This window comes from Elephantulus edwardii, unplaced genomic scaffold (assembly GCF_000299155.1).
Source record: "Elephantulus edwardii isolate Elephantulus edwardi_28Jun2011 unplaced genomic scaffold, EleEdw1.0 scaffold00305, whole genome shotgun sequence".
Taxonomy (NCBI): Eukaryota; Metazoa; Chordata; class Mammalia; order Macroscelidea; family Macroscelididae; genus Elephantulus; species Elephantulus edwardii.
The window spans coordinates 1,841,416-1,861,310 of NW_006400055.1; the positions used below are offsets into that span (position 1 = coordinate 1,841,416).

The following is a 19,895-nucleotide window of genomic DNA, read 5'->3' on the forward strand; positions in this document are numbered from 1 at the left end:
AACAGGTTTGTCCTGGAGAGGGTGAAGCCAGAGTGTTCCCTGGAGTCAAGGATTCTGAAGCTTCGTCTGACATATTTTGGGCATGCTGCAAGGAGGGACTGGTCTTTGGAAAGGAACATCATGTTTGGCAGAGTGGAGGGGAGGCGACGGAGAGGAAGACCTTTGCTGAGATGGATCAATTCTGTGACTGGAGTGGTGGGAATAAGTGTGTTTGAGATGGCTAGGTTGGCACAGGATAGAACAGCATTTAGAGCTCTTGTACATAGGGTCGATATGAGTCGCAAGCGACTCGATGGCACATAACAACAACAACAACAACAACATATCAGCAACCACATTAAATGTGAATGTCTAAATGAAGAAAAATTACAGAATGTTAGATTCTATAAAAAGGAAAATTCAACTATGTACTGCTTTCTAGGAAAATAATTTAATTACAAAGACACAATGGATTAAAAGTTTAAAAAATAGAGAATGTCCTGCCCTCTGAACCACACAGTTCATACATAGAGAGAATGCTGCTATCTGCGAGAGGAATGTGGTCTCTGGCTCCTATGCTCACCAGCCCTATAAAGACAGCTGCAAACTTTAGAAGAGGCAAACGCAGGCTGTAGGGATCTCCACCAAGCTTTATGCAAGAACAGAGACACTTTTTTCTTTAAACTTTAGAAAAAGTAGACTACTCCAAACTTTATTAGAGGCAGACAGCAGTCAGGTGAGAATCCTTTAAGGCTGTGCTGAAGTCCAAAAAGAAGCTGAAGGACCTTAGGAAAGGGGAGTCTTTCCACTGCACAGACCTAGAAAAGATTCCTGACATAGCAAGTTGCCCTCTCTCATAAAGAACACTACACTTTAAGTCAACAACTAATAAAATAACAAAAACACAAAGAACAGTGAACAACCTACAGCCTAACATATCCCAAGAAAAATGTCAATAAAGCAGCATGCAGCTTCAAACATTGTGGAAAAAGGAAAAAATAAGCCTTTTCCTAAAAAACAGAGCACACCACATACTCAGTGAATATCCTAGATACAGAAAAGCAGAAGAAAAATACTGATGTAGACTCACATGAACAGCTACAGAAGAAGGCACAAATAATGGAAGAATGGAAATCCTAAATAGAGTGAACACTCTAGAGATGGGATCAGAAGAAATGCATTGAAGTGGAGTTATTTGAACAGCAACTGAAGAATTTCTAACGATAAAAGAATTGATACACAGATAAAAAAAATTATATATAGATGAAAATCAACACAAGACAAGGAGTATAAAGCTAACACAGTACTGAAATTAACAGAAATGCATGAATCCAGAATATCAAGACCAAATTGCAAGTTTCTAATATGCTGGAGGGACTAAAAATAGGACAGAAGAGATGAAACAGAGAGTAAGTAAGCCTGAAGACAAGAACCTCACTGGTAACATATCAGAATAGGAAACTGAGGAGACAGGAAAGAATGGGGGGAAAACAAAAAAAAACACAGAAATTAATCAAATCATTAGAATCATGTGGGATGACATAAAAAGGAACAACATATGTGTAATCGGAATCCCAGTACACCAGAGGAGCAAGAAAAGCACTTGAGAGACTTGTAGAAAAGGTACTAGAAAACTTTTCAGACATTATGATGAACAAGGAAATTCACATTCAAGAAGCTCAGCAAACCCCAAACAGACTAGACACACACTCACACACACACACAAAACCCACATCAAGACATGCATCAAGACAAGAAGAACGAGCTGGGGATGAGGGTGGAGAAAACAGTGCAACAATGAATGAATGAAAGCCCAAAATCTCTGTAAATGTTCATTAAAACTAATAAAATTTAATGAAAAAAAAAAGAAAAAAGGAAGAAAAAGAAAAAAAAAGACATACATTGGTCAAATTCTCCAAAATTAAAGATACTAAGGATATCTTTAATCTCCAAAATTAGACAACCAGAAATTAAATCATTAATATCAGAAAATTATTAAAACTTATATTTCAACAAATTTGAAAACCCAGAGGAAATGAACAAATTCTTTGAAATTTACACTCTATCCACGTTGACACAGACAGATATAGAACACTTGAACAGATACATCACAAAAGAAAAAATTGAGCAGGTCATAAAAAGACTGTTCATAAAAAGGTCCTAGCCATGATGGCTTCACAGTTGGATTCTACAAAACATTCACAGAAGGTCCATTAACAAATCTACTTACTTTAAAAAAAAAAAAGAAAAGAAAGAAAAAGAAGAAACAGGATCATTCTACGAAGCAAGCATAACCCTAATATCAAAACCAGGCAAAGACTTCAAAAAAGAAAACTATGGACCAATATCTCTTATGAGCACAGATGCAGAAATCCTTAACAAAATCTTGGCCAATAGAATCAAACAGTACATTAAAAAATATATAATTTATAGTGACCAAGTGTAATTCATTACAGGTTTGCAAGGATGGTTCAACATAAGAAAAACAATCAACATAATTAATCACATCAACAAAACAAAGAATAAGAACTACATGATCCTGTCAATCGATACAGAAAAGTTCTTTTTAAAAAACCCAACACCTATTCCTAATTAAAACACTCAGCAAAATAGGAATATGAGGGAATTTCCTCAACATAGTGAAAAGTGTATATACAAAACCAAGAGATAACATCATCCTCAAAAGACAAAGACTAAAAGCATTATCCTTGGAAATAGAGACCAGACAAAGATGCCCATTGTCACCACTTCTATTAAATATTGTAGTGAAAGTACTTGCTATGGTGATACAATAAGAGAAGGAAATAAGTGGTATCCAAATAGGCAAAGAGGTGGTAAAATTGTCGCTATATGCAGATGATATGATAGTATAGACAGAAAACTTCAAGGATTAAAAAAAAAACCCAAACAAAACAAAAAATCTCTCAGCCTTAATAGACCAATTTAGTAGAGTGTCAGGATACAAGATCAAAATACAAAAGTCAGTGGGATTCCTCTACAGTAACAAAGGAGACACAGATAAGGAAATTAAGAAATCAGTATTATTTACAATGAGAAACACACAAAAAAACCATTATAAAGAAAAAAAAACAGAACACAAAAAGCATGGGATAGTGTTGCCTGCGTTGCTTCCACAGTTGGAGGGGGGGGGACTGCTGTCTAGCTTGAGCACATGGGATCCCTTAACTCAGCAGCAAGCCACAGGCCCCAGCAGAAACTGCCAGCTGAGTCACAGCCAGAGGCCAGCTGCTGAGCTGCTGTGAGACCCACTGTCCAGGAGCAAGCAGGTACTTTGGGGAACAAACCGCTGTCCGGCCTGACCACATGTAATAACTGAACCCAGGCAACAGAGAGATCCTGGGGCCATCGATGGAGGTGAGAAGCCACTCCCAGAAGGGAACAACAGGCTTCCACTGTGGTCACTCAGATACTTTAGGGGAAAACTGCTGTCTGGCCTAACCACATGGGACAACTTAACCCATGCAACAGAGAGATCCTGGGGCCCTCGATGGAGGTGAGAAGCCACTTCCAGAAGGGAACAGCAGGTTTACTCCATGGTCACTCAGGTACTTTGGGGAACAAAGTGCTGTCAGGCCAAAAAAGGAGTACAAATATGTAGGTGCTTCTCAAAACATTGCTGTGGATCAACGTGAACGTTTGAGAGCCGTGGGAGCTACGAGCATAGGAGGGGTGCAGCGAGTGTTGACGAGTATTGTGAACAAAACCACGATAAACATAGGTGTTCATACATCTGCTTGGGTGGCAGTTATGGTATCTTTAGGGTAAATTCCCAGTAGTGAAATTGCTGGGTCAAATGGTATTTCTATTTGCAACATTTTGAGAAAGCACCATACTGCCTTCCATGGTGGCTGCACCATTTTACACTCCCACCAACAGTGAATAAGGGTTCCAGTGTCTCCACAATGTAACCAGCATTTGTTGTTTGCTGTGCTGTTCTTACTGGAGTGAGATGATATCTCATAGTTATTCTGATTTGCATCTCTCTTAGAGCTAGGGATTTTGAACATTTCTTCATGTGTTTGTTTGCCATCAGAATGTCTTCTTGGTGGAGTGTCTGTTCATATCCTGTGCCCATTTTTCATTTGGGCTGTTTACCTTTATCTTGTTGTGGTGCTCGAGTATTTTATAAATTCTAGATATAAGTCCCTTATCTGACATGTCATTACCAAATACTTTTTTCCAGTCTATGGCTTCCCTTTTTACCCTGTTGGAGAAGTTTTTGGATGTGCATAGGGATTTGAGTCTTAGTCTTAGAAGATCCCATTCATCTATTTTATCATCTTCTGGTTGTCAATTTTTCAGGATGATAGGAAGACTGTTTATATTGTGAATTAGAACTTCTAGAGTTCTTCCAAGCTTTTCCTAAATGAAGTTTATAGTCCTTGGTTTTAGTCCTAAATCCATGATCCACTTTGAGTTGGTTTGTATGGAGTGAGGTGTGGATCTTGCTTGAGTTTTCTGCAAATAATTTTCCAATTTTGCCAACACCATTTGTTAAGAAGGCTGTAGTTTCCCCACTTAATTGATTTTTATCTCCTTGTAAAAAATCAGTTGACCATAGTTTGATGGTTTAAAAAAAACACTACAATACACTTCTGCTAGAAAAAGAGACCTAAACAAATGGAAAAAATATTCCCTGTAAATGTACAGGAAGACTCAATATAATGAAAATGGCAATTTTACATAAAGGAATCTACATTTTCAAGGCAATCCCAATAAAGATACCAAATTCCTTTTTCAAAGAGAGAGAAAAGGCAATTGGCAAGTTTATTTGGAAAGTAAAGAGACCTCAAATAAGCACAGCACTTCTAAAAATTAAATGGGAGGCATAGCACTCTGACCTCAAACCTACTAAACAGTGGCACAGACCTAAACAGTATAGTACTGTTATAATCACAGGCACATAGACCAAAGGAATAGAATCAAGAACCCAGAAATAGACCGTTATCTATGGTCAACTGATATTCTACAAGGAAACAAAATTTATAAAGTGGGGAAATGATAACCTCTTCAATAAACTGTACTGGCAAAACTGGTCTTCTGCCTGCTGAAAGCTAACATAGGATCCATGTCTCACATCATACACAAAAATCAATTCCAAATGGACCAGGGACCCAGGAGTAATGTAAAAAACCACAGAGATCATAAGAGACAAAATAGGATGAAACTTAAAAGGCCTAATGTATGTTGTAACGAAGATGACCAAAAAAAAAAGAAGCTGACAAATAACAGCAGAAAAGCAAACTAACATCAATGAATGGGAATTCCTAAAGATGAAGTCCCCCTGTGCATCAAAAACATTTACCAACAGGGTGAAAAGAAAACCTACTGAGTAAGAATAAACATTTGGTAATGCCAAATCTCAGGCAAGGGTCTCATAATGAAAGTTTACAGAATCCCACAGGGCCTCCACAAGAAAAAGACAGATACTCCAACTATAAAATGGGCAAAAGACATGGAAAGACTTTTCACAGAAGGACATTCACATGGCCAACAGAAGAAATAATCAAAATTACTGGTAATAAAAAAGGTGCAAATCAAAATCACAATGAGCTATCATCTCACCTCAGCAGCAGTGGCAGTGTTAAGCAGGGCAGCAAGCAATAACTGTTGAATGCAGAGAGATAGGAACTCTCATACCCTGTTGATAGGATTGTAAAATGGTACAGTCACTCTGGAAGGCAGTTTGGCATTTCCTCAAAAAGGTGAACATAGAAACTGAATATATCCCAAGGAAAATAGAACTGAGAAACAAACGGAAATTTGTACACTGATGTTCACAGCAGTGTTATTCACAATAGCAAGAAGATGGAAACAGCCCAAAAGTCCACCAATAAACTAATGTATTGAAAAGTTGTGATACAGTCACACTATGCAGCACTCAGAAACAATAATTCTGAAAAATACTACAGAATATGGGAAAGACTGGAAAGCATTATGCTGAGTGAACTAACTTAATCTCATAAGGACAAATACTGCATAAAACCACTGTTATAAAGATAGAAGGACCACTAGTAAGATGTGTATATAAGTATAAAGAGGGAAGGTGGGGCTCACGGTGGGGAGGGGGAAATCTATAAGTTGCAGACTTTACAGGGTAAAGGGAAGGGGTGAGGGAACTGGGGGAGATACAGTTGGGACCTGAAAGGGAGGAGTGAAGGTGAACATGGATCAATGGTGATTAATTTTATAATGCATACTGTATGGGAATGATCATATAAAAACAGTTTGAATGGAGCAGTGCATGAAATACAAGGCATAAAAATGAAACAACATGCCTCTGGAAACTATGAACTTGGAGAAATGACAATAGTTATAAAACAGGGTTAAAGTCTTTTGTTCATAGGGTTACTATGAGTCGTGATAGACTGGACAGCACTTAACAACAATGAGTTTTACAAGCAAACCAATAGAAAAGAAAAATAATTTTTAAAAACAGATCCTTTCACACTGGACCTTTCCTCTTTCCTTTACCAATCCCTCCCTCCTTATGAACTTTGGATTTTGGGTTTTGGTGAGTTTTTTCCAATATTTTATTTTATTATTTTTTGTGTTTGTACCATCAAATCAGATCTGACTGGTACAGGAGAAGATTGTCCCTACTTCTCCAGCAGAGCATCTGGTGGATTCAAACCTCACACCTCTGGGATCACAGCACAGCTTCTTGTCACTAGGCCACCAGAGCTCGCCATGAACTTTTTATGTAAACCACTATAAATAAAACTTCTTAAAAAAACAAAAAAAATGGATAATTTTATTTCACACAATATTCACTAAAAGATCACAATGGAGTGTGATCTTCTGAATATAAAGATTAAAATTTCAGAAAATTACATTAGAAAAGCAATTGTGCAGAACTGACACAGACTTAATGAGAAAGAGGGAAAATTCCTCAATACCAATATGAGAGAGGAACAATCAGTGGGAAAAGGAAGATACTAAAACAAAGAAAGCATAAGAACTAAGTTGGATAATATTATAAGAATAACTTACTTGTGAATGGAACTCCAGAACAAGAAAAGACAAAAACAATACAAAGATAATCCTGAGATTTTCTGGAAGAAAATTTCCCAAACATGAAAAATGAAAAAATACACATTTGAAAAGCTGAGTGAACTCCAAACAAGTTGGACACCAAAATAAAAATATGAAGACTTCTAGTGGAACGTGTTCATCAGAAGACCTTATCATTGCTCTGCTACAAGATGCCAAGGCCTGTGTGGCGTGGCATGGTAAGCCCGAGAGCATCTTCCAGTCACAGCATTTCCAGCATCTGCTAAAGGCTGTGGCCCAGCCAGCAACAGAACCACTATCTGCCAGGTTGAGAGACTGCAGTTTCAGTGTAGCCAAGACCACAACCCCACCGAGACCAAAAGACCGCTGCTCCCACTGACCGCACTGCACCACTACCTGGAGACCTCCCTGCGGCTGCCCCCTGGCTCCAATGCCAGAGGCACCAATATTATAGGTGTTGTGGCCTTAAACATGGCTGTCCAGCTACATTATGTAGGATTTCTTAAGTTCAAGCGGAAGAGGCCAGGTTTCAGAAAGGTAACGGTCATCCCTCCCGCTCCTGGGTGACTGTTTTTCCCAAGAGGAGAGAACCAATATACAGGTCCTTCATAAAACAATGCCATTTCCTGGGTGATTATATAATTACAACAACCTACAATCAACTAAGACAAGACTAAACATAATATCAAGAAAGCAGCAGTCTCCCAAAACCATAACATTCATGAGTGACAAAACTGGATCAAGCTTAGAAGCCCTAGTCTACGGTATAAAGAGACTGCCAAATACAGCCAGAAAGGTACAATCCGAAGGGGATAAAAGTGATGAATGGCACCTTTTAAAGATTAGATCCCTGTGTTCATCAAAAACTTTTTCCAACAGGATAAAAAAAAAAACCAAAAAAACCCAACAAAACCTACTGACTGGGAACAAACATTTGGCAATACCATCTCAGACAAGAGTCTCATAACAAAAGTTTATAGAATACTCCCGCGCCTCCACAAGAAAAAGTTGGATAACCCAATTACAAAATGGGCAAAAAATTGGAAAGAATTTTTAGAGGAAGATATTCAAATGGCCAACAGACATAAAAAGAAATGCTCCAAATCACTGGCAATAAGGGAGACGCAAATCAAAACCACAATGAGATATCGTCTCACTCCAGCAGTAGTGCCAAAGTTTAACAGGACAGCAAGTAATAAATGCTTGAGAGGATGTGATGAGACAAGAACTTTTTTACACTACTGGTGGGATTGTACAATGGTACAACCGCTCTGGAAGACAGTTTGGAGGTTCCTCAAAAAGCTGAACATAGAAATTCCATATGACCCAGCTATTCCAAAGTTTGGAATATACTCCAAGAAAATAAAAACAGAGGCTCAAATGAAAACTTGCACACTAATGTTCATAGCAGCATTATTCACCATCACAAGAACATAGAAATAGCCCAGATGTCCAACCACAAACAAATGGATTGAGAAGTTGTGGTACATTCATACAATGGAGTACTACGCAGCACACAGGAGCAATCATTTTGTAAATTTCTACCTAACTTGGGAGGGACTAGAGAGAATTATGCTGAGTGAACTAACTCAATCCCACAAGGGCTAATACTGTATAAAACCATTATAGGAGAGGTATGAGGATCCAAGGCAGGGAGGCAGGAGGGTGGAAATTGAGGAATGAGAATGGGTGTGGGGGGTGTTAATCATAGGCCTACACAATTTGATGGGTGGGTGGGGTGAAGGAAATGGGAAGGATCTTTTGTGAGAAACAATATATTCAAACTTTGTAAATAAATTAGAATTTAAAAAAAGAAAGACTTTAAATCCAAAAAAAAAAAAAGAAAAAAGAAAGAAAGCAGCAATCTGCCTCAGTCTTCATGAAGAAAGAAAAAATAACCCTTTTCCTAAAAAAAGAAAAATCAAATGAATACCCCAGAAAGAGATAACGAGAAGAAATATGTTGATATGGAGTTGTTTGACTAGCTATACAGAAAAAGATGCAAATGATGGAAGAATCAATGGAAGTCATTAAGAGAGCAAATATTCCAGAGACAGCAACACAGAAAAAAAAATATATTGATGAAGAGCAACTTGACCAACAATGGAAGAAAAGGCAAAAACAAATGGAAGACAGAATTGATAGCATAGATAAAGAGGTACAAGAACTTAAAAAAATCATCACAAGGCTGTGAGGGTACACCTTACACAGCACTGGAAACAATAGAAAAGCATAAAAATGCAATCCAGAATATTAAGACCAAAATGGCAGATGTGTCCAACACTCTGATAGGACAAAAAAAAAACAAACAAACCAGAACTGAAGAGATGAAACAGAGTCAGGGCATTTTTTAATTTTAGCTCAGTCACAAAAGGACAAATGTTGTATATAACCATCACTGTAGAATGTGTATGAGGATACAAGGGGAAGAGGGGGAACAAAAGGGTGAGGATGGAGGGCATTAATCACAGGGTCATATAATGTGATGGGTGGAAGGACAGGTGAGTAAAGGAAATGGGAAAGATCTAGTGTGAAAACAATATAACAAACTTTATAAGTAACCAGTATAAAATAAAAATTGTATTTTAAAAAAATACCAAGACATATAATAATCAAATTTTCCCAAATTAAAGACAAATAAAGAATACTGAACGCAGCTTGGACAAAGGAGAACCACTAATATGTTCTATGTTCTCAGCAGAAACCACACAAGCACAAAAGCAATGGGCAGACATATATAAAACCCAGAAAGACTTAAACTGTCAACCAAACATTCATTCTATACCTAGCAAAATTCAAGAATGATAGTGAAATTAGGACGCTGCCAGATAAACAGAATCTAAGACAATTTGTAGAAACTAAACCAATCTTTAAAAAAATTCTAGAGAAAGTTCTTCAGACCAAGAGCCAACCAGGATAGCAACAGCCTGAAATTATCAAACATGGCAACATCATTCAGAAACTGACCTAGATAAATCAATCAAGACACAGTAAATTTAATCTGTGAGAAGATGTATCAGTCCAAAAATGATAACAACTACTAAGCAAAAAGAAGGGACTAAGAAGAGTAGTCACAAAATGTGAAGAGGAAGTCAGTAATATTTCAAAATAAAACTAGTGGCTCTTCTAGATTTGAGAATAAAAAAATAATTTATAGGGTAATCTCCAAGAAAATCCATAAAACTCATCAAAATGAAAAAGACAAAATTTATAATGCCTAAGGAAACACTAAAATAGCAGGAATGAAGGAAAGGAAAAGAAAAGCCGTAAACAAAATTAACACAAAAAAGTAGATGGAGTGAAAGTTAGCAAGATGATGAACAAAGTGGAGCTGGAAACAATAAAAAGAATACATCTAGAGGACTTTGTGGTTGTCATGTATCATCAAATCAGAACCAACCACAGCTGACCCTCCTACACATTTTCAGAGGTATTAAATCACACAGAAGGAAACTGCTCATCTTTCTCCCTAGGGGAAACTGCTGGATTCAAACCTTGTGCCTTTGGGATTGTAACATAGATTCTTATCACTAGGCCACCAGAGCACTCTCCTGAGGACATTAACCAGCCTAAATAGGTTGGTTACAAAAGGACTATTAAGGTATAGGACTATTCTAAAAAGCAAAGGAAAGGTTTTCACACAAAAATTAATTTTGTATGTTTACCAGGAACTGGAAGGGCAGGAAAAGAAAATAAAATTTAGTAAATAGGCTGGGTGAAGAAGGAAAAGACAATATATTAAGCAAATACTGTAATTAATTAATTAATTCTATTAATCTAGACATACTTTGGACAAGTTGAAAGGAGGGACCAGTCCTTGGAGAGGGACATCATGCTTGGGAGGGCAGAGGGACAGCGCAGGAGAAGAAGACCCTCAATGAGATGGATTGATTCAATGACTGGGGTAAAGAGGGTAGGTGTGTCGGAGATGGTGAGATTGGCACAGGATAGGGCAGAGTTTAAGACTTGTACAAAGGGTCGCTATGAGTCGCAGGCAACTCAACAGCACATAACAAAAACAACAATTAATCTAGGAGCTCTGGTGGCCTAGTGTATTAGAAGTTGTACTGCCATTTCAAAGGCAAGTGGTCTGAATGTACCTCTAAAAGGTGCTCAGAGAAAGAAAGTGTGTAATTTCTTCCTTTTTGAAAGCAATATGATTTGTACACTTTCCTTAATTTTTTTTAAAAAGAAACAACAACAATGCAGTTCCCAGTTGGGAGGATCTATCTATCATGTGGTTAACCTATTCTTGAGCACACACTATCAAATCAGAAAGCTTAAAGCCCCAGAATTTGCCAAGGTTTCCTAGATGTCATCAGGATGCTCTAAAGATGGCAGCAAAAAGGATCAAAGGGAATGCACCCACAAGACTCTAGGGAATCCCTTTTGAGCCCAGGTAAATCTGATCTGAAACACCCAGGGCAATATTTGCCAAGGTTTCCTAGTCCTGGCACCTGCAAGGCCCAAGACCATGTCCATGGTGCCCCAACCTCACCATCCTCTGCCTCCTCCAGCAGTGCTCGCATGAGTTCCTCACTGCCCTGCCAAGTAGGAGCCTGTGGACTGCTCCTGGCATCTAGAAGATGCTCTGCCAGAGTCTGAACCAAGTCTGTGGCATAAAGGAAAAGCTGGGACTGCTATTTCAGACAATGGGATTGCATCCAGCATAGAAGTGAACCATTTCTGATGCAAGTCCTTGTGGTGCCAGAGCAGTATGCAGTGGTAAATACCCAGTGACTCCAATGCACAAATTCCCAGATTGGCTCTGCCTCTTGAAAAATCACAGTCTGGGAGAGCCCTGCTACAACTTGATGGTGAAGGTGACAAAGGCTCCTTTCATGTGGAAAATAGGATCACTTATACTTCTGAGGGAGGAAGACCCCTCCCAGTTCAGTTCACAATGTGTGTTATGTACCCATGAAGAAGGCTTTCATGAGAAAATCTCACTGTCTTAGAATCTGATCAACATTCTTTCTAGAAAATGAAATTTTCAGAATCTGAGAAGAAAGCTGAGCTCTAAGAGGACCACAAAGTCCTTCTGAGTAATCTACAAAGTGTCTACTTGGAGGAAAGTATCTGTATTTCATTACAGCCATCTTCAAAATGCACCCGGGTTCCCAGGTTCGCTCTCCCACTCATTTACCCTCCAAGGCCACGAATCCTCATGAAGGAGGCTACCCATCTTTTTCACTTAGCCACTAGTGGCAGATTTGAAGTGCTGACCTTTCAGCAGGCAGTGTGGCATGCAGTGCATTTTACCACCCGTGCTACTCATAAATGCTACAGTGAGTAGCTTTAAAGAACAGAATTTATTCTTAGAGATCTGAAGTCTATAAGTGCAAATTCAGACCACGACGGGTCCAGTACTTCCTTGCAGTGGCGCTAGGTGTTTCTTGTTCCTTGGCTTGCAGATGGCCCTCACATGGTATCTATCTTCCCTATGAGGGTCTCTAAAAATGTCTTGCTCTTTCTATAACTCAGCAAGTATTTTTTTTAGACCCCATCCTATTCAGGTGAGATCTAATTAACGTAGCAAAGAAACTTATTTTTCCAAACAGGATTTCATCCCTAGGTATAGAGGCTATAACACACACCAGAGCACACAACTCAATTGGTAATATCTAAACATATCTATCTATCTATCTATCTATCTATCTATCTATCTATCTATCTGTCTATCTATCTAAACTGTCTAAAATACTATCTAAACCTTATGTCCTACAGCTCCTCTCACACGGAGTCACACAACTCACCTGTATTTCACCTTCAAGTCTGGAAGGCAGACGTATAAGGTCTGTGTCACTAAAGATCAACAAGACAGGCCTCTACCAGGCCGACCAGGTGACATACTATCAGGTCTCAAATATTCACAAACCTCAAACTGTTCAATGAGATCAACAGAAGCCAGGAATATTAGAGTCAGAGATTTCCAAAGCAGATTCATAGGAGGAAGTGAGGAAGGGGCCGCCTGTTGAAAGACATGCTGAGCAACAAATTCTGGCGAGGCTGTGGAGAGACTGGAACACTTATTCACTGTTGCCGAGAGTGTAAAATGGTGCAACCATTGTGGAAAGTGGTGTGGCGCTTTCTCAAAAAGTTGAAAATGGAGATACCATTTGACCCAGCAATTCCACTACTGGGAATATGCCCTAAAGAGACCATAACTGACATCCAAGCAGATATATGCACACCCAGGTTCATCGCGGCTTTGTTCACAATAGCTAGGAGTTGGAAACAGCCTAAGTGCCCACCAACAAACAAATGGATAGAGAAGCTGTGGTATATTTACACAATGGAATACTACGCTGCATTGAAAAACAAGGAACTCATGCAATATTATTCAAAATGGGTGACCTTGGAGGGCATTACGCTGAGTAAAATATCTCAGTCACAAAAGGACAAATACTGCATGGTGTCACTTGTAGAATGTGACTGACATCAGGGTTGGGATAAGACTAAGAAAAACTGGATAGATTATGTATACTGAATTGAAATAGATGAGGGATAGAACAGTTTAAAAGTGATATATGATAGCATATTATGATTATCACAGGAATCCTGAATTAAGGTGGCATAGTGGAGCGCATTTGGGGTGGGGGGGCAGGGTCGGGGCTGGGGGGATTGTATACCAATGAAAAGTTTATCTTTTGCTTTTCAAAGAGAGGAGCGAACTGGGGGGGGGGTGGTAAAGAAAAAAGTGCAACAACGAATGAATGGAAATCCAAAATCTCTGTATATGTTCATTAAAATTAATAAAATAAAATCTTAAAGAAAAAGACATGCTGAAGTCCTAACCTTGTACTAATAAATACAGCCTTGTGTAGGGAAAAATTTTATTTGCAGGCATTACGAGTTAATTTGAGGAAGTCATACTAGGGTACTGTGTGCTCTAAACATAATCCTTCCTATATGGTATTTTTCAAAAGATAAAATTTTAAAATTTAGAAACTTCAGTCACATATAGGGGAAGACAATATATGAAGATCCATCTACAAGCCAAAGTAGAAAGTCCTGGGGCCAGGGAAGGATCTCTCAGTGATAACAGAGAACATGTGTGGCCCTGCCCTGTACTCTCTAAAACTGAGACAACACACTTCTATCTTTAAAAAACAACTCCCAAACCCACAGCGTCCCTTTTCAGCAGGAAGTAGCTAAGAGAATATGCCATCCCCTTTTCCTTATGAATCAGGGTGAAGTCTCTCTCAGGGAGGAGTGATAGGGAATGGCAAAGGACACACTGACAAAGAAGATTAATCAGAACTGGCTTTGACAAGCACTGTGGCAATTGGACAATTAAAACAGACATGGGGGGAGGGAAAGAAGAACGAACTGGGGAGGAGGGTGGAGAAAACAGTGCAACAATGAATGAATGAAAACCCAAAATCTCTGTAAATGTTCATTAAAACTAATAAAATTTAATAAAAAAGAAAAAAAAACAACTCCCTTGGGGCTACTGATTGTAACGGCCCTAGGACACTAGTCTAGTGGGCCACTGTTGACCTCGTTGTCTCTCATGTTTTCTAACTTTTATTATTAATCTCTGAGAAACAGAATCTTCCCATGTTGAACCATCTATTAATTACAAGTCTCATTGCTGCCCATACTGATTCAACTTGGGCTGAAACCATGCTCTCCTGGCCCAGTCTCTTCCACCATTGCATCAATGGAACTGAGGACACTGCTTTGGAAGGCCTAGAAGCCTTTAGGAGGATTTACTCTCCTAACTGTTTGGCTCAGTCTTCCTAAACCACAACAGTGACTCTGTCCATTCCATGTTGACAAAGCTCTGCAACACACAGTCTCCCCCCTGGTCAGGAAACTCATGGAGGTCTGGCCCCACAACATGGCACGAGGCCACTGCTGTTACGATCAGCTAAGAAACCATCACTTAAGAGAGGTGAACTCATGGCAGACAGACCACCAGGGCAGACAGTTGGAGTCTGAGAGAAATCAGAAGTGACTATCAGCCCATGCCGTGGAGCTTCCTGCTAACTCCAGGTACATGCTAGGGAGCTACCTGCTGATGCCAGGCACACACCAGAGAGCTGCTTCCTGACTCCACGCATGCAGCAGAGAGCTGCTTCCTGACTCCATGTGCACACCAGTGAGCTGCCTGCTAATGCTGGGCACACACCAGGGAGTAGCCTGCTGACACTGGGGGCTGCCTCCTTGATGCCTGTGTGCGCTGGGGAGCTACCTGCTGATGCCAGGCACATGCCAGAGACATTCTTCCTGACTCCACGCATGTGCCAGATAGCTGCTTCCTAACTCCTCCGGTGCGCCAGGAGCTGCTTGCTGATGCCAGGCATGTGCCAGGGAGCTGCCTGCTGAAGCAGAGCATGTGCCTGGGAGCTGCTTGCTGACGCCAACTGTGTGCCGGAGAGCTGCTTGCTGATGTGAGGTGTGCACCAGGGGGCTGCTTCCTGGTACCAGGCGTGTGCTGGGGAGATGCCTGCTGATGCCAGGCACATACCAGAGAGAGAAAGGCTGGCTGATGCCGTGCAGATGCCTGGAAGCTGTTGACACACACACCGGGTAGTGACGTTTAGGGGTGAGCAGGAAAGCCGGAATCAGAGTGAGTGTGAACTCAGAAACCCAGTCTCGTCATAGCCAGCTTGAGCCCGGAACTCAATTGCCAACACTGCTGTCCCATGCTCAGAACAACCTTCCTAATGCACACAAGAAGCAACTCTAGAACTGTGATGAGGTATTTTGTGGGGAATCACTGCTGTTTGCCAGATGCATGTTGGACCCCTTAAGCTCAACCAGAAAGGAGTGAGACAGCTGAAGCTTGTTCTTAAACGGAAACCAAGGATTCCTGATTTTTCAATAAGATCGCTGCACTCTGCCTTGAAGTCTCCTCATGTATAGTCCATCAACTATCTTTAGCCCAGAGCACCATGGGCTACCTTAGCTGCGTCAGTTGTCTCACAGAGAAGGCTGCTTCCACAGGCCTTTTCTCTATCAAACTGAGGGAAAACTTGGGCAGGGTGGCTACCCCACCCTCTTCCAGAGTGGTTACTTCAGCTCAAGAACCTGCAATTGGTCCTTGAACACCTGAGGCTCCTGCGAAGGACAGGCGGCGAGGCTTTTCCAAAGCCGGTCAGAGGGGTCCTTAACCATGGCACTCCAGCTGCGGCTCTGGACACGGTTGTCAGTTTGCAGAAACCCTGAGCTCCGATCTGCAGGACTCTCCACCGGAGCCCGACCAGCGGTGAAGCCTGAAGCGGCCCCTGTGGACAATGAAGTGGTGGCCCCCCCAATTCACGAACTGGAACCCCCAGAATCTGGAGCTCTTGGCCATGGCCAGGAAGGAGCGGGGCTGGGGGACAGTGTGGCCCTCCCGCGAGTTCTGGCACAGGTTGCAAGTTATAAGGACTCAGCATCATGTGGAAGCATTTGTAGAGCATCTCAGTGGCCACATCGTGGTTTCGGCATCCACTTGTGAGTGGGCTATTAAAAAGCACCTTTATAGGACCACAAACATGGTGACCCGCGAGAGTGTAGGACGAGTACTGACGGAGCGATGCTTACAGGCCGGAATCAACTTCATGGTTTGCCAGCCCACCCCTTGGGAGGCAACCTCAGACTCGATCAAACGACTGCAAAGTGCTATGACAGAAGGTGGTGTCATGCTACAGGAGCCTCGGAGAACCTATCAGAATCCAAACTGACTGTCAAACTTGCTAGTAAAAGTGACGTGCTCCTGCGTCCGTGGGAAGAGAGCAGCTGGAAGAGCAGCAGCTTGGGAGCTCTGTGACGGTTACCTGGCCGCGCTGTACTCTGTCAGAAAGCTCGTTTCTCCCACCCCTTCGTATTTCTGTATTTGCTTTCTCACTGAGGACTGGATTCTTCCTTCTTGGACATGAGAGTCGTATCTGAGAAAAGTAGTCACCAATTTTTATTAATTTTTGCAGGACTAATTAAGAGTATATTTTGTTGCAGGTTTTGTTTGTTTAATTTTTAACTTAAAGAATAAAGGTACACTGTAATTTAAAAAAAAAAGAACCTGCAATTGCCTCAGACATGAAAAATGCTACCACAGCAATGTCACGTAGGAAGCAGGCTACTACCTCATCCCCCTACACAAACCCAAAACAAGATGTCACACAAAAAAAAGTGACACAGTTCAATGGATTTCCTGAAGCCAGAAAGTCTGATGTAACTTTCTGACACAGAATTTAAAAGAACAATGACTGACTAAGAATTACAGGGCACTGTAAGTAAAAACGAGGAGCAGCTTAAAAAAAACACAATCCAGAACAATGCAGATAAAACAAATGAGGCATTAGTGGCACTGGAAACACAAGAAACCACAATACAACATATGAAGACCAAGGTTTCAGATGCTATCAACATTACGGGGGGGGGGGGGTCACAGGAAAAGGGTTGAAGAGACGGAACACAAAACTAGTGCGATAATAGAATTGTCACCACTGATCTGCAAGGGGGAAAAAAACCAAAACCCAGAATAAAAAATGAAGGAAAAAGAAGAAGACCTAAGAATAATGTGGAACACCATCAAGAGAAATAACATGTGCATAATCAGAATCCCAGAACACAAAGAAGCAAGTAAAGACAATGAAAAAGTCATGGAAGAATTACTAGAAGGAAAAAATCCCAAGCATAATGAAGTATGAGAGAATATATTTTCAAGAAGCTGGAGGAACACCACATAGAAAAGACCCCAAAAGAAAAACACCAAGATATATCATACTCATATTTGCCACAACCAAAGATAGAGAGAGAATTCTGAAAGCAGCAAGGGAGAAAAAATGAGTAACCTATAACGGAGAGAAGGTAAGATTAAATGCTGATTTCTCAACAGAAACCATGTGAGCAAGAGGACAGTGGAAGGACCTATATCAAACACTCAAAGAACACAACTGGAAACCAAGAATACTGTGTCCAGCAAAATCGCCCATCAAATATGGAGAGATCAAGATATTCCCAGAAAAACAGAATCTAAGGGAGCTAGTAAAAACAAGACCAGCATTGTATGAAACACTGAGGGATGTCCTTACAGAGGTGCCAAAGAAAGCAGGATGGACCAAAGTAACTGGCAACAATACCAAAAAGAATAAAATGATAGCAATAAAACCTTGCCTCTCAATAATCACACTGACTGTGAAGGGTTTGAATGCACCACTGAATAGAAAAAGAGTAGCAGATTGGATTAAAAAAAAATCAAAATCCATCAATATGCTCTCAAGAGACACACCTGAAAAATGAAGATGCAGAAAAACTAAAAGTAAAAGGGTGAGGGGAAAATACCAAGCAAATGGCAACTAGAAAAAAAAAAGCAGGAGTAGCACTATCAATTTCCAATAAAATATATTTTAATGCAAAAACCATCATAAAGGACAAAAAAGTTCACTACATAATGATTAAGGGGTCAACGGAACAAGAGGACATAGCAATAATAAACATCTATGCACCAAAGACCTGCAAAATATAAAAAAACAAACACTAACAAAACTGAAAAAAGAAACAGACAACACTACTATAGTAACTGAAGACTTCAATAACCCACTCTCAAGAAAAAAAAGAACTACCAGAAAGAAACTCAACAAAGATGCTGAAGAATTAAACCACACAATAAACCAACTCGACCTCATAGATATTTATAGATTAATGCACCCCCCAAAAGCACAGTATACATTCTTCTCCAATGTGTGTGGAACATTCTCCAGAATAGATTTCATCTTAGGTCACAAGGCCAGCATCAATAAATTTAAAAACATGGGAATAATACAAAGCATCTTCTCAGACTACAACGCTAAAAAATTAGAAATTAATAACAAGAGGATAAAGGAGAAAAAAACATACATTTGGAAGCTGAACAACAACACCTTGCTTGAACATAAGAGGCTATTAGAAGAAATTATAAATGAAATTAAAAAGTTTCTTAAAATAAATAACAATTAAAACACCACACATCAAAAGTCAGGGAAAAATGACCATTGATTCTCTAACCCAACATCTCCAAAAAAAATTGAAAAAGAATAGTAAAAAACCCAACATGCCCTAAAAAACTGAAATAATAAAAATTTGAGCCAAAATTAATTAAATAGAAAACAGAAAAACAATTGAAATCATCAACAAAACTAGAAGTTGGTTCTTTGAAAAAGTCAATAAAATTGACAAACCACTAGCAAAATTAACAAAGGAAAAGACACAAATAATCCAAATAAAAGATGAAATGAGCAACATCTCAACAAAACCAACTAAAATAAAAAGGCTAACAATGGATTATGAAAACTATACTCAAACAAATATTAAAACCTAGAGGAAACTGACAAATACTTAGAAATACACAACCTATCTAAAGTAACAAAAACAAAAGCTGAATATCTGAAGAGACCCATTACAAAAGAAGAAATTGAAAAGGTAATAATAAAACAACTTCCAGGCCAAAAACCCAAACAAACCCTGAACAAGATGGTTTTACAAGTGAATTTTATCAAACATTCAGAGAAAAAATGTCACCAATTCTACATAAACTATTTCAGAAAACAGAAAAAGATGGAATTCTCCCAGTCTAATTCTATAATGTAAAGATATCCTTGAAACCAAATCCAGGTAATGACAACACCAAAACTGAAAACTATAAGCCAATATCTCTCATGAGCATTGATGGGAAAATCCTGAAAAAAATCCTAACCAATAGAATCCAACGATACATTGAAAAAGTAATTCACCATGACCAAGTGAGATCCATAACATGTATGCAAGGATGGTTCAGCATAAGAAAAACAATGTAATTCATCACATTAATAAAGCAAAGGACAAGAACTACATGATCCTATCAATTGATGAAGAAAAGTCCTTTGACAAAATCCAACACCCTTTCCTGATTAAAACACTCAACAAAATAG

General features: G+C 39.7%; 1 protein-coding gene and 1 pseudogene across 1 annotated transcript in view; one reads left to right on the top strand and one right to left on the bottom strand.

Moving 5' to 3' along the window:
• The window catches only part of GRID1 (glutamate receptor, ionotropic, delta 1), a 1,297,277-nt gene that overhangs the window by 1,139,249 nt on the left and 138,133 nt on the right, over positions 1 to 19,895 (bottom strand). The window lies entirely within an intron of this gene.
• Positions 16,139 to 16,691, top strand: LOC102864289 (annotated as a pseudogene).